Below are 11,393 nucleotides of genomic sequence, written 5' to 3'. Positions count from 1 at the left end.
ATTTTTAAAACCCCGCTGGTTCGAACCCCGTGCAGCGCGGCTACACGGGGCACGAACTAGGTAGTTCGAACTAGGCTTCCTAGTTCGAACTACCGTTACTCCTCGTGAAATGAGGAGTAACGGTAGTTCGAACTAGGAAGCCTAGTTCGAACTACCTAGTTCGTGCCCCGTGTAGCCGCGCTGCACGGGGTTCGAACCAGCGGGGTTTTAAAAATGGCGGCTCCCCGCTTATGCAAATGAAGCCCGGGAAATTCAAACCCCGGGCTTCATTTGCAAGTGCGGTATGCCTACATTACCCTCCTAGTTCGAACTAGGAAGGTAGTGTAGACATACCCTAACTGACTTTAATGGGAATAGATATGTAGCCATGTGAGTCTGGTCTAGCTGAAACAAAAAACAGGACTATGAAGTGCTACAAAGTCCTGTTTTTTGTTTTGACTTTAATGGGGTCTGTTAGGATGGATCTGTACAGAGAAAAACAATGACACTCAAAGCCTGGGTTGACAGAGGCAGGCTCGTGGTAGGAGGCTAAAAGTAGCTATGGAGCTGATTGGGCTCCCCTCCCTTGGCTTCAAAGTCCTGAACCTGAATAGCTACACAGATGCTTTTAACATCATAGCTTGAACCTTGCGGGCCTGTCTATTGACCCAGGCTCTGAGAATTGCAAATTGTATAAATGCACCCTTATTGTCTTTGGATCACAGACTCACCTGATGACAACCATCAGCATCTCACATCTCTGTACTGACTATATTTAATGTAAACAAATATGCATGGTTCTATTCATTTTGCTTTTCTGTTTAAAAGGAGGCTAATAGGTGAGCATCTCCTAAGTCCCTCTATTTCTGAATGTTATACTTTGCTGCCGGAGCTGAAAGAATGCATAGTGGCATAATCAGCCTAAATGGAAGATTTACAGGATTTGACTGACTGTATCATAGCAACCACAGATGCTAACAAACCAATTTTTAATTTAAATCTACCACAGAGAGGCAGCCATTATGTAGCACACATAAAACCACTCCAGCAGTTCATTATATAAAAACACAATTGTTTCATACAAATGCAGACTCAAAAATAAGCCTGAACAATGGAATCTATTCTCCTTCCCAGTTGGTCCTACCTGTGTGTTTCGCTTAATTTCTGCTGGGCAAGCCATTTATAGCCATCTGAGTTATTCTGTCTAAAGACAGGTTGGGGATGCAGAGGGGAATTTGAATCAGCGCACAGCCATAGATTCCCCACAGAGATTGTACTGGCCTCTTACAGAGACCCTAGTTATTTGGGAACAATGTGTCAATCCCAATTCCCCAAAGGGTTACTTGAGACAAACTCCACAAGAACCACCTTCCAAAATTCTCCCAGAAACCATTCCTGGATTTTTCCTTAGGAAAGCATGACCTGACTTATGAAACTTACCCATTCTCACTAGTAACAAACAAAATCTGAATCCAGAAAACATTTGAGTCATAACCTATGAGATAACAATCAGTGTTTAAACAGCCCTTTTCAGGTTATGTTAAAATTGCTTGTGAAAGGTGGGCATGCACCACTTAACATCATTAATACTAGGTTTTGCAAAATAAGCTAGTGGTTTCTATTGTTGACACACAAAATGAAGGGAATGTAAGGTAAAACTGGAACCATAACATACTGTATTAATCAGGACACCCGTGTTGCAGTTAACAGGTCCATCTTTCAAGATGTTTTAACATAAGCATCTCAGCTGCAATCAGATGAGTTATCCTGGGATCAAAGTCTTCAGAATAAAGGACTGAAATATTTCCATTGAGACTCCCCATTTAATGTAGCACAAATATGGATCACTTGAGCAATTATCAGAAGTAGCTTTAGGAGAGATTTATGACTCAGTCATTTATAAATACAGGAAAGGATCTTTCACTAGGGGAAGGCTGAAGAATCAATTTACTGCAAATCTACTGGCTATGAATCATTATCTGCCTATTATTTGTCCTCCTGAAGTGCTATAGCTGCACATCAACATACAGTATGTCCTATCTATTAATGGATCTCACAAGCCAAAGCAAAGTTAGCACAATTTTTACTCAAAATAAATTACAAATCTTGAAATTTTAAAAATTGAAGATTTTCCTTAAGAGAAAAAAAACCCATTAAGTCTGTAGTGTTTTCCATAATAGATCTAAATCTATATTTCAAGATATGCAAATATCATTGTGAATATTCGACACAGTCCCGATTTAATTTTTGTACCTTCTTTCCCTTTTATTAATACACTGTATTATAAGTACACTGTATATACAGAGTAGAATAAATGAAGGGAATTTAGTCCCCTTTGCAGTATTCACCTTGCAATGTTCCTCACTCGGTGAGGAAAAGGTTAATCTCCAACTCTTCTACTATAGCGCTAAATAAAATGTCCTGACATTACTTGCAAGGGAAGCTGTATTGATTCTTATGTCACTTTACTGTCCAAGGTTAATCTGAATGGTTGCTCTTGTAGATGGCAATGGCCAATTTTATTAGACTAGGGAATAGAGCAGAACTATTAGAACTAGATTCAAAGTACCTCTGTTCACAACAACTTCTTCACTGCTCTTGGAAGGGCCAAGATTCCTGTGAGGGATACACACTATCTGAACTCACTCTTATGGCAAAAAAAGATTATACAAGGAGGGGAAAAAAAACAGTCTGAGCTAAAAGGGAGGCTGTAATCCCAGGTATCTACCTCTTCTAAAGCATGGCTGCGTCTAGATTGGCATGATTTTCCGGAAATGCTTTTAACAGAAAAGTTTTCTGTTAAGCATTTTCGGAACAGAGCATCTAGATTGGCACGGATGCTTTTCCGCAAAAGTACTTTTTGCGGAAAAGCGTCCGTGCCAATCTAGATGTGCTTTTCCGCAAAAAAGCCCTGATCGCCATTTTCGCCATTGGGGCTTTTTTGCAGAAAACAAATCTGAGCTGTCTACACTGGCCGTTTTGCGCAAAAGCTTTGCGCAAAAGGGACTTTGCTTGAACGGGAGCAGAATAGTATTTCTGCAAGAAACACTGATTTCTTGCAGTAGGAAGTCAGTGCTTTTGCGGAAATTCAAGCGGCCAGTGTAGACAGCTGGCAAGTTTTTTCCGGAAAAGCGGCTGATTTTCCGGAAAAACTGGCCAGTCTAGACACAGCCCATTTGTAAACCACTTCTCATCTTATTACTGGGATCAATTCACAAAGCTGGGCTACAGTTGAGTCAGATTCTGCCTCTAACCTGAGTTTGGGAGTGACATCTTCAGGTGGCTAAAACCTCTTAAAATAATATTTCTATTATCTAAACAATTAATCCTACAAAGCTTTATTTTAGTAATTATTTATTGAAGTTCTAATTCTTCGCCTGAGGCAACAAAATGGATTGTTGTCATGGGAACATCTCTGCCATCACAAGAATGGGATCCTTTTGAAAAGTGAGAAAGAAGTGGCATCTACAAAGAAATACTTTGTTGGAATGTCTCTCTTTTTAAAGCAAGAAATTGTCTAAAAAGACAGAACTAGATCTGGATTTTGGTTCCAACCTATCCAAAGTTCAAGGTTATTAGGAGCCAGGATTTTCATTCAGGTCCATCTCTAATTTAAAATGACACTAAGCTCCTGCTGTCAAGAACTGGATTTCTCATTGTTAGCAACATCTGCAATGTACGTTGTACTGCTGAATTTGCTATTATTGTCCAAAAATTCTGCCTACCATGTTCAAACTAAGCCAAAATACTAATAACAAACTGCTGTTATAAAACACCTGCTACAATATCTCCATTTGATTTGCAATCTGTTTGACAGAATGCTGACTCTGAACTCTTCACCATATGGAGCCTTTGCCTGAGCTACCGTCTTGTCAAACAAAATGCCAATCGATTTATATCATATAACGAGGCTTTGGAGAATTTAACATGGACCTAAAGTGAGAGGCTGCCAATTTCTCTCTCTCTCTCTCTAAAAAAACAAAAGCCTACTTTGGACTTCATTCCTAATTTAATTGCACCATTTTAATCAGGACTCTGAACATACCTTTATTGTTCAGGCATTACTGAGTCAAGTTTTATTTGTTGTGTTCTGGATGCAAAATATGGTTCCTGCATGGAGGGACATCAGGGCTATGCTGAACGTTGCAACAGCATCAAAAACAAATGAACTCTAATACCTCCATTACAAAAATGTTAACGAGGTGGGTAAGCCCGGAACAAAGCAGCTAGCCCGCAAATTGTCTGGACAGCATGTTTAATACAGCCTCACTGTGAATAGATGCATTACATACTCCATGGCACAAATTGTTAATTCATCCTTATATGCACTATCATCATAGGGTTCCACAAACTGGAGCGTATACTTCTCTCACGATTGTGGTTTCAATATGGGAACAACCACAGGCATAACTCATCTGTTCAGCACTTTCACTGTAAAGAGTTATCCAGAACAAAAACAGAGCCAAGTCAACATTTGTCTAAAATCCCTTGATGACTAGTTCTTTCCAAGGGAGACTTTTAAATTACATTTCATTTTCTCTCTTAGAATTGGTAAAGGTAGTGTTTCCTTAGGGTTTTTTAGTATCTCCCTCTTGAGAAAACATTAAAAGGAGAGAGAATGCAGAGCAGGCTTTGAGTGCCATCTGATGGCATGGATGAAAACCACCCAGTTATTTTGTTGTTATTATCAAGTCAAACAAACAGCTTTAAACTTCTAACTTCTTAAAAAAACCCCACCTGTTACTAGTAATTGACCAAAGAAATGGTTGGATGAACAAGAGAAAATATATGCCTAATTTCAAAGTTAAAAACATTATGATTCTGCAAAACTTGCTGAGCTACTAATAAAGGCAAAAGATGATCTAAATCTGTATATTCACCAGCTGGAGGCTAGTGGAATGTGCTATTTATGGACACGTCTGCACAGGAACATAAATCAGTACAAAATGAGCAGGATTTTACCTTATATTCTCTTTTCCTGCTTTTTTTACAAGCATGTATTGAAGGAGCACATCATCTCCTCTGAAGTGTGATTTCGACACAGTAAAATTATTGATTTGTTATGATGCTTAATAGTAGATGAGAGGCTGGATGGTGCTAATAATGAACAGGTCAATACAAAATTTTTAATGCCAAGGGTACATCACTGACTCAAAGGTCTGGTCAGGTGGTGGTAGTATCGTCAACCCTTAAGAGTTAAAAAATAATGAACCCCCCTCCTCCTGGTCATGAAATTAACTTAACATGAAATTCTGTGCAATACATCTGGGGTTCTTTTTGTTTGCTTTCTGGTTGTTGAGCTTCTCGAGTATGCTTGGATCATGTTTTCAATCTTTTTTTCTGCAACCCTCATGGGCAGAAACTCATATTTTTACTGACAGTCTTACGTAACCACATGAGTCCAGGAGCTGAGACCTTAAGAAAAGCAAGACAAGACCCTCAATAATATTATGAAAATTTGCAACACTTTGGTAGTGAAAATGTAGACACAGCTGCACAGACCCCTTCAGTCTGCAAGAGCCATAAAAACTGTTTTACCAGGTTGGTGTCCCCTTCAGGTAAGATGCTGGTATAGGAAATATTTGGGGAAGACCAAGAGATGCACCCAGGGCATTCTTATCTCCCAGTAATACTGGAACAATTGCAACAAGCGTAGAAGTTAGGGCCCTAGCATGCACCAAGAGCCCAGCTACTCCTGGAGAGGTGCGGTAGCCTTCTCCCTGCTTAGAAGCTGTTCCCTGATTACGGGCGAATGACTGATCTAAAATGAACTGGTGGTTTCATTCCAGTTCCAGACTGGGGTGCCCCGATCACAAAAAAACCCTGACACACTAAATGAGCATTAGCTGTCACCATGTTTAGCTGTTCCAAGTAAACTCAATGAGCTGTGGGAACTGAACTACTCTTTCACAGGAGAGAAAAGCAACAGTCCTGCTGCTGCTAAGGTTCAACACAGGTTCCAATTTAAAGCACAGTTCTTCCAAGTCTCCATGATGATTTGGATTTTCTTGAAATTTGGTATGCCTCAAAGGCTGGGTGGCTGAGGTTCTGTTACTGATTCACATCTGGGCCATTTACCCAATAGGCTCCTGAGCTACACCTTCACTCTCCAAAGAAAAAAACCAACCCAAACAAGTTTCTTTTCAAACAGCATTTTTCTTCTCAGCATATGCATAATATGCCTTAAGTGGTACATGACCAGGATTCATCACCAAATTTGGCCCAGGGGTTGGATCATTAATGGCTGCCCTGGTCTGGGCTAGGAATTAATGGGGAGTGTGACATGAGCATTGATCTGTGTCATCCCTCCATGCCCCCTCCAGCAACTGGCTTTTGCTTACAGCTACAGAGCAAGCAAGAGCTCAGATCATCCCAGCAGTGTGTCCAGTGCCTGAGGGCTACCCCCAGCAGAGTGCATGGTACTCACCAACCCTCCAGGGGAAATCCAAACTTCATTTGAAAAAGATTTTGCTACTTCACTGTATGGTCTCAAAAGCCTCCTCCTGTGACGAGCCAGAAGAATTCGAGCAGGCACGCAGGAGCAGAGGAAAAACAGGATTGTTTGCTTTTACAATTTCACACCAGCTGGATAGCTCAAGCAGATAAGCAGGAGTGTTCAGAGTCTACACACATAGCTAGTGTCACTGTGAGCTCTCCCTCGCCATTCAAAGGGACAGCAGGGGTGGCAAGCGCACATGCAGCTCATCAGGATAAGCCACTGGAGAGCCACTAGAAAGATAGGTTATTTACCTTGCAGGCAGTTACAGCCACCTGCAGCTCCCATTGGCCAGGAACGGCACAGCATGGCCAATCGGAGCTGAGGGTGGCCATCCTTGTGGACGCAAAGTACACAACCTTTCTGGTGCCCCACCATCGACTTACCCTGACCAGCCGTGTGCAGTTCTTGGGCCAGAGTTTGCTCGTCATTGATCTGGAGCATCTGAGCCACTCTCCCTACACCCATGTGATCTGTGGATCCCTGACTCCCAGAGGTGTCTGAGCCCCCCTTCTGGCTTCCCATATGCATGCTAGGATCTGAGGAGAGGAGGTTTGGGGGCCTGACACTCTTCTTGCTCCCTTTCACAGTAGGCTGATTCTTCTGAGAGGTGTCTGAGCCCCTTTTCTACCTACACAGTAGCTGATTCTACCCCTCTATGGGAATTTTCTCCCATCTCCCTCCATGAGAACCAGGTTGGGGGTGTCTAAGCTCTGGCTCCACACTATCTGTGCACCAGTGGCCCCTACCCAACCATGGGGATCTGACCTCCCTCTCCCTGCCCGACTTATGTAAACCAGAATCTGGGGTGTTTGAGCTCTTCTCTGCACTGGTGTGTGTGCATACTAGGGCTTAGGGGCCCTCTTCATCTATGGTGGTCTGATCTCCTCTATGAGCCATGTGTGGAGTGGCATACCCATCCCATGATCTTGTGGGGGGAGAGGAAGGTCATTTCTGGCACCAGTGGTGTCTGATCCCACTTTCTCCACCCACTCCTACTATGAACCGAGATCGGGGAAGCCTGTTGCAGGGCCAAATGATGGACAAAGCCGGGTGGAGTGGTAAGAAGCGATTTATTCAGTTACAGCATCCAGACCGCTCATTCCCCTCCACCTCGCAACCAACAAAGTGAGCCCTGAATTATGGTTACAGCATCTTTTATCCCTACCCTTCTCTTGGTACCCACCCTATCCCTTTCTTTCCAAATCATCCTTTTGTTTCCTAATATGGTGAGGATCACCCCTTTTCGGACCCAACCTCTTTGCTTCTTAATATGGAGAGGCTACCTTTCCCCGGACCCTACTTATTGATTCCTTAGATGGTGCATTTTGAAGCCTTATTTTACTGGCATCAGACTGGGTAACTGGATGGCCTAACGTATGGTAAGGCCCCAAATTAGGAAACTTTGTGGCTAATCCTGAGGCAATCCTTGTATTGCCCTTTTTTCTGTTACACCACAGCCCCCCATTCAGCTGAGGGTCATCTTGCTTCCAAGCTGGGTTTAGAGAATTATGAAGGCAGGCTCTTATGCCTGGATCCTGCCTTCAGCGCCCTGTAGGCCAGATCCAGCGCTGAGACCCCCTTTATTCCCACACCCACAAAGCCCTGTCTTTTTTGGTGAAGAGCTTACATAGTAGAGTACGCACCCCCCAAAAAAAATCACATAGCTGACATTAGGGTAAGGGCTACTCAGACCATATTTGCTCAAATTATATCAGACACTCTCCACCAAGGGTGAGGGGGGAAGAAACATCTAAATACACAAATGGAGCAGTTTTCACATCTCAGAGCTATTGGTTCAAGCTCTACTCATCACCATGGGATACTCACATTCAGCTGAGAACATTTCTTTGAGATGAATGGAACAACGAACACCTCTGTGAGCCAATGACTCTAAACTTTGGCATGCATCCTGGGCAGAAATCTGAAAACCAACCTTAAACAGTGGGGAAAAAATATACTGGTCCCAACACTATTTATATAGGAAAAATGTTATCACACTACAGCAAAATATTTGAAGAAAACTATTTGCATATACAAATACTGAGAAAGGAGACGGAATACATGGGAATGGGTGGGATGGGGAGAAGGGTGATGTGGGAGAATAGGCGAGGGACTGGAGGCTATGAAGAGTAGTGGAGGAAGTTGGGGAATGGGTGGTGGGTGAGCTATCAGCCCTAAATTCCTCCTTTTTGCTGAAATCTACCCCTCAGCAGGGGTGTGGGCCCCTCTTCCTGCCAGCTGTGTATTGTGGGATTTGGGAAGTGACATCACATAACATTATTGCCACAACTGGGAATAGAACCACCTCTAATTCCTGTTGCCATGCTCTGTACAGCTGTCTGAGCTCCATTAAAGAACTTTCCTTAGATGAAGTGCAGATGAATCCAAAGCCTGACTTCCTTTGAGCTTTAATATTACTGAGAATGCAAACTTTGATTCAAACATTCAAAAAGAAGCCACATTTTCAAATGTGTATGATTTTAAAAAACTACAAGTACTTAACTTCAAAGTGAGAGTTAGTGTCAACATTTTAAGAGTGCAACCTTGTTTAACCTTCCCTATCTCCTGGAGAAGGGCTGTCCCTCCTCCCTCATACACATGCATGCAGCCAGTCAGGCAGGTGAACAAACTGACCCATTTCAAAATCAAGGTTCATCATGCCTCCCACAAATTTTTTTTCACATTGGAACCTTGTGATGTTTTGTGGTCCCTCTGGCAGCATCCTCTTATCTCTTATTTGGTAAGAGAAGATTCTGCTCCTAAACCAGAGGACAAAACCATCACACAGAAACCCTTTGCCACTACCTTGCCTTTGTGGCTCTCCCCTAGCTCCTGTGCTATGGAGGTGTCAGTTAGCTACGAGCCCCAACAGTACACACAGTAATTTGGATCAGGGACCACGTAAAAAACAAGAAGGGCACAGCCACGTAAAGTCTCTCATGATCTCAGAATTGTGGCTTAGAAGCCCAAGAGATTTCCCTATTGAAATAGTCACAGGGCACGAAGGCAAAACTGCCTCCCAGACAAAACAGCAACCATTCACTTTCGACTTTGCATGTGAAAGAGATATTACCCCAGTGAAGATGGCTACCACCTCTGACCCCAGTTTCCTCTCTGACTCCAGCCCCAAATCTGTAAGGAGACAGGTTGAAGCAGGACATCACTTGAAAGGAAGCATTAGGAGGTTGGTGGAGGGTAAAATGTGGGATGACGGAAAGGAAATACAGAAGGGGTGCACTGAAGAAAGATTATGGAGGAGCATGAAGGGAAAATGTGAGTAAGGGAAGAATCTGACTAGGCTTAAGAGGAAGATGAAGAGGGGAAGGAGAGAGGACAGTGATAAGGGCAGGGAGAGGGCAGGCAGAGGGATAGAATTGCAGCTTCTCCACTGCACAAATTAGGAGAGGATAAAATGATATCAGCAGACAGGCCTATATTTTTGCATACACATTTTAGTTGAACTTTGCCTCATAAACACTTTGGACGCAGAGGACTTCCTACAGCTCAAAGTAACATATGCAACAACACTCCCCCGCTCCCCTCCCCCCAAGGTAGATACATTAGAGGGCAGGGACCAGGTCCAGAGGGACCTGGACAGATTAGAGGATTGGGCCAAAAGAAATCAGATGGGGTTCAACAAGGAGAAGTGTAGAGTCCTGCACTTGGGAAGGAAGAATCCCAACTATTGTTACAGGCTGGAGACCGAATGGCTAAGTAGCAGTTCTGCAGAAAAGGACCTGGGGATTATAGTGGATAAGAAGCTGGATATGAGTCGACAGTGTGCCCTTGTAGCCAAGAAGGCTAATGGCATATTGGGATGCATTAGGAAGAGCATGGCCAGCAGATCCAGAAGTGATTATTCCCCTTTATTAGGGGCTGGTGAGGCCACATCTAGAATATGATGTCCAGTTCTGGGCCCGCCCACTATAGAAAGGACGTGGACGCATTGGTCCAGTGGAGGGCGACCAAAATGATTAGGGGGCTAGAGCGCATGACCTATGAGGAGAGACTGAGGGATTTGGGTTTGTTTAGTCTGCAGAAGAGAAGAGTGAGGGGGAATTTGATAGTAGCCTTCTACCTCCCAAAGGGAGGTTCCAAGGAGGATAGTGAAAGGCTGTTCACAGTAGTGACAGATGGCAGAACAAGGAGCAATGGCCTCAAGTTACAGTGGGAGAGGTCTAGCTTGGATATTAGGAAAAAACTATTTCACTAGGAGGGTGGTGAAGCACTGGAATGGGTTACCTAGGGAAGTGGTGGAATCTCCATCCCTAGAGGTATTTAAGTCTCGGCTTGACAAAGTCCTGGCTGGGTTGATTTAGTTGGGATTGGTCCTACCTTGAACAGGGGGCTGGACTTGATGACCTCCTGAGGTCTCTTACAGCTCTATGATTCTATTTTCAAGTCTCCTGATATTTTAAGACAATGATTTTGAATAACCTCCCTCATGGATTGTTGAATATTTGGGAGCTACGGTAATCCCCCCAAAAGAACAACACTGTGGGGGTCGGGAGGAAGTCAGGGAGAGAGAAGGAGGCCCAACTATACCAAAACGAAGGCTAAGGTTTTATTTTCCTTCTAATTTTGTGACATTAATTTTATTAAATTATGGATCAAAGTCATTAGTTCCATTATTAATTTGTACAGCCTCAGGAAATGTGAAAGGAGCTTTACAACAGGTATGGAAAACAGTATGCTTGCCTTGAACAATTTGGAGTCTATCTAGATAGTGCTCTGAAGAGAAGGATTGGGGTTAATGGGCCTTGCAAGAAGTAGAGGTTTAAAAGAAGGGAAGGATAAGCCCAACTATCTATACAAAATGAGGGGACTAAATTAGCTACCACCGACCAAGAGAGATCTTGGAGTCATTTCTCTGAATGTATCCACTGAATGTGCAGCAGCAGCCAATAAAGCAATG

This window comes from Pelodiscus sinensis, chromosome 5, assembly GCF_049634645.1.
Source record: "Pelodiscus sinensis isolate JC-2024 chromosome 5, ASM4963464v1, whole genome shotgun sequence".
Classification (NCBI taxonomy): domain Eukaryota; kingdom Metazoa; phylum Chordata; order Testudines; family Trionychidae; genus Pelodiscus; species Pelodiscus sinensis.
The sequence above is the reverse complement of the archived record's forward strand: the minus strand, read 5'-3'. Positions refer to the sequence as shown.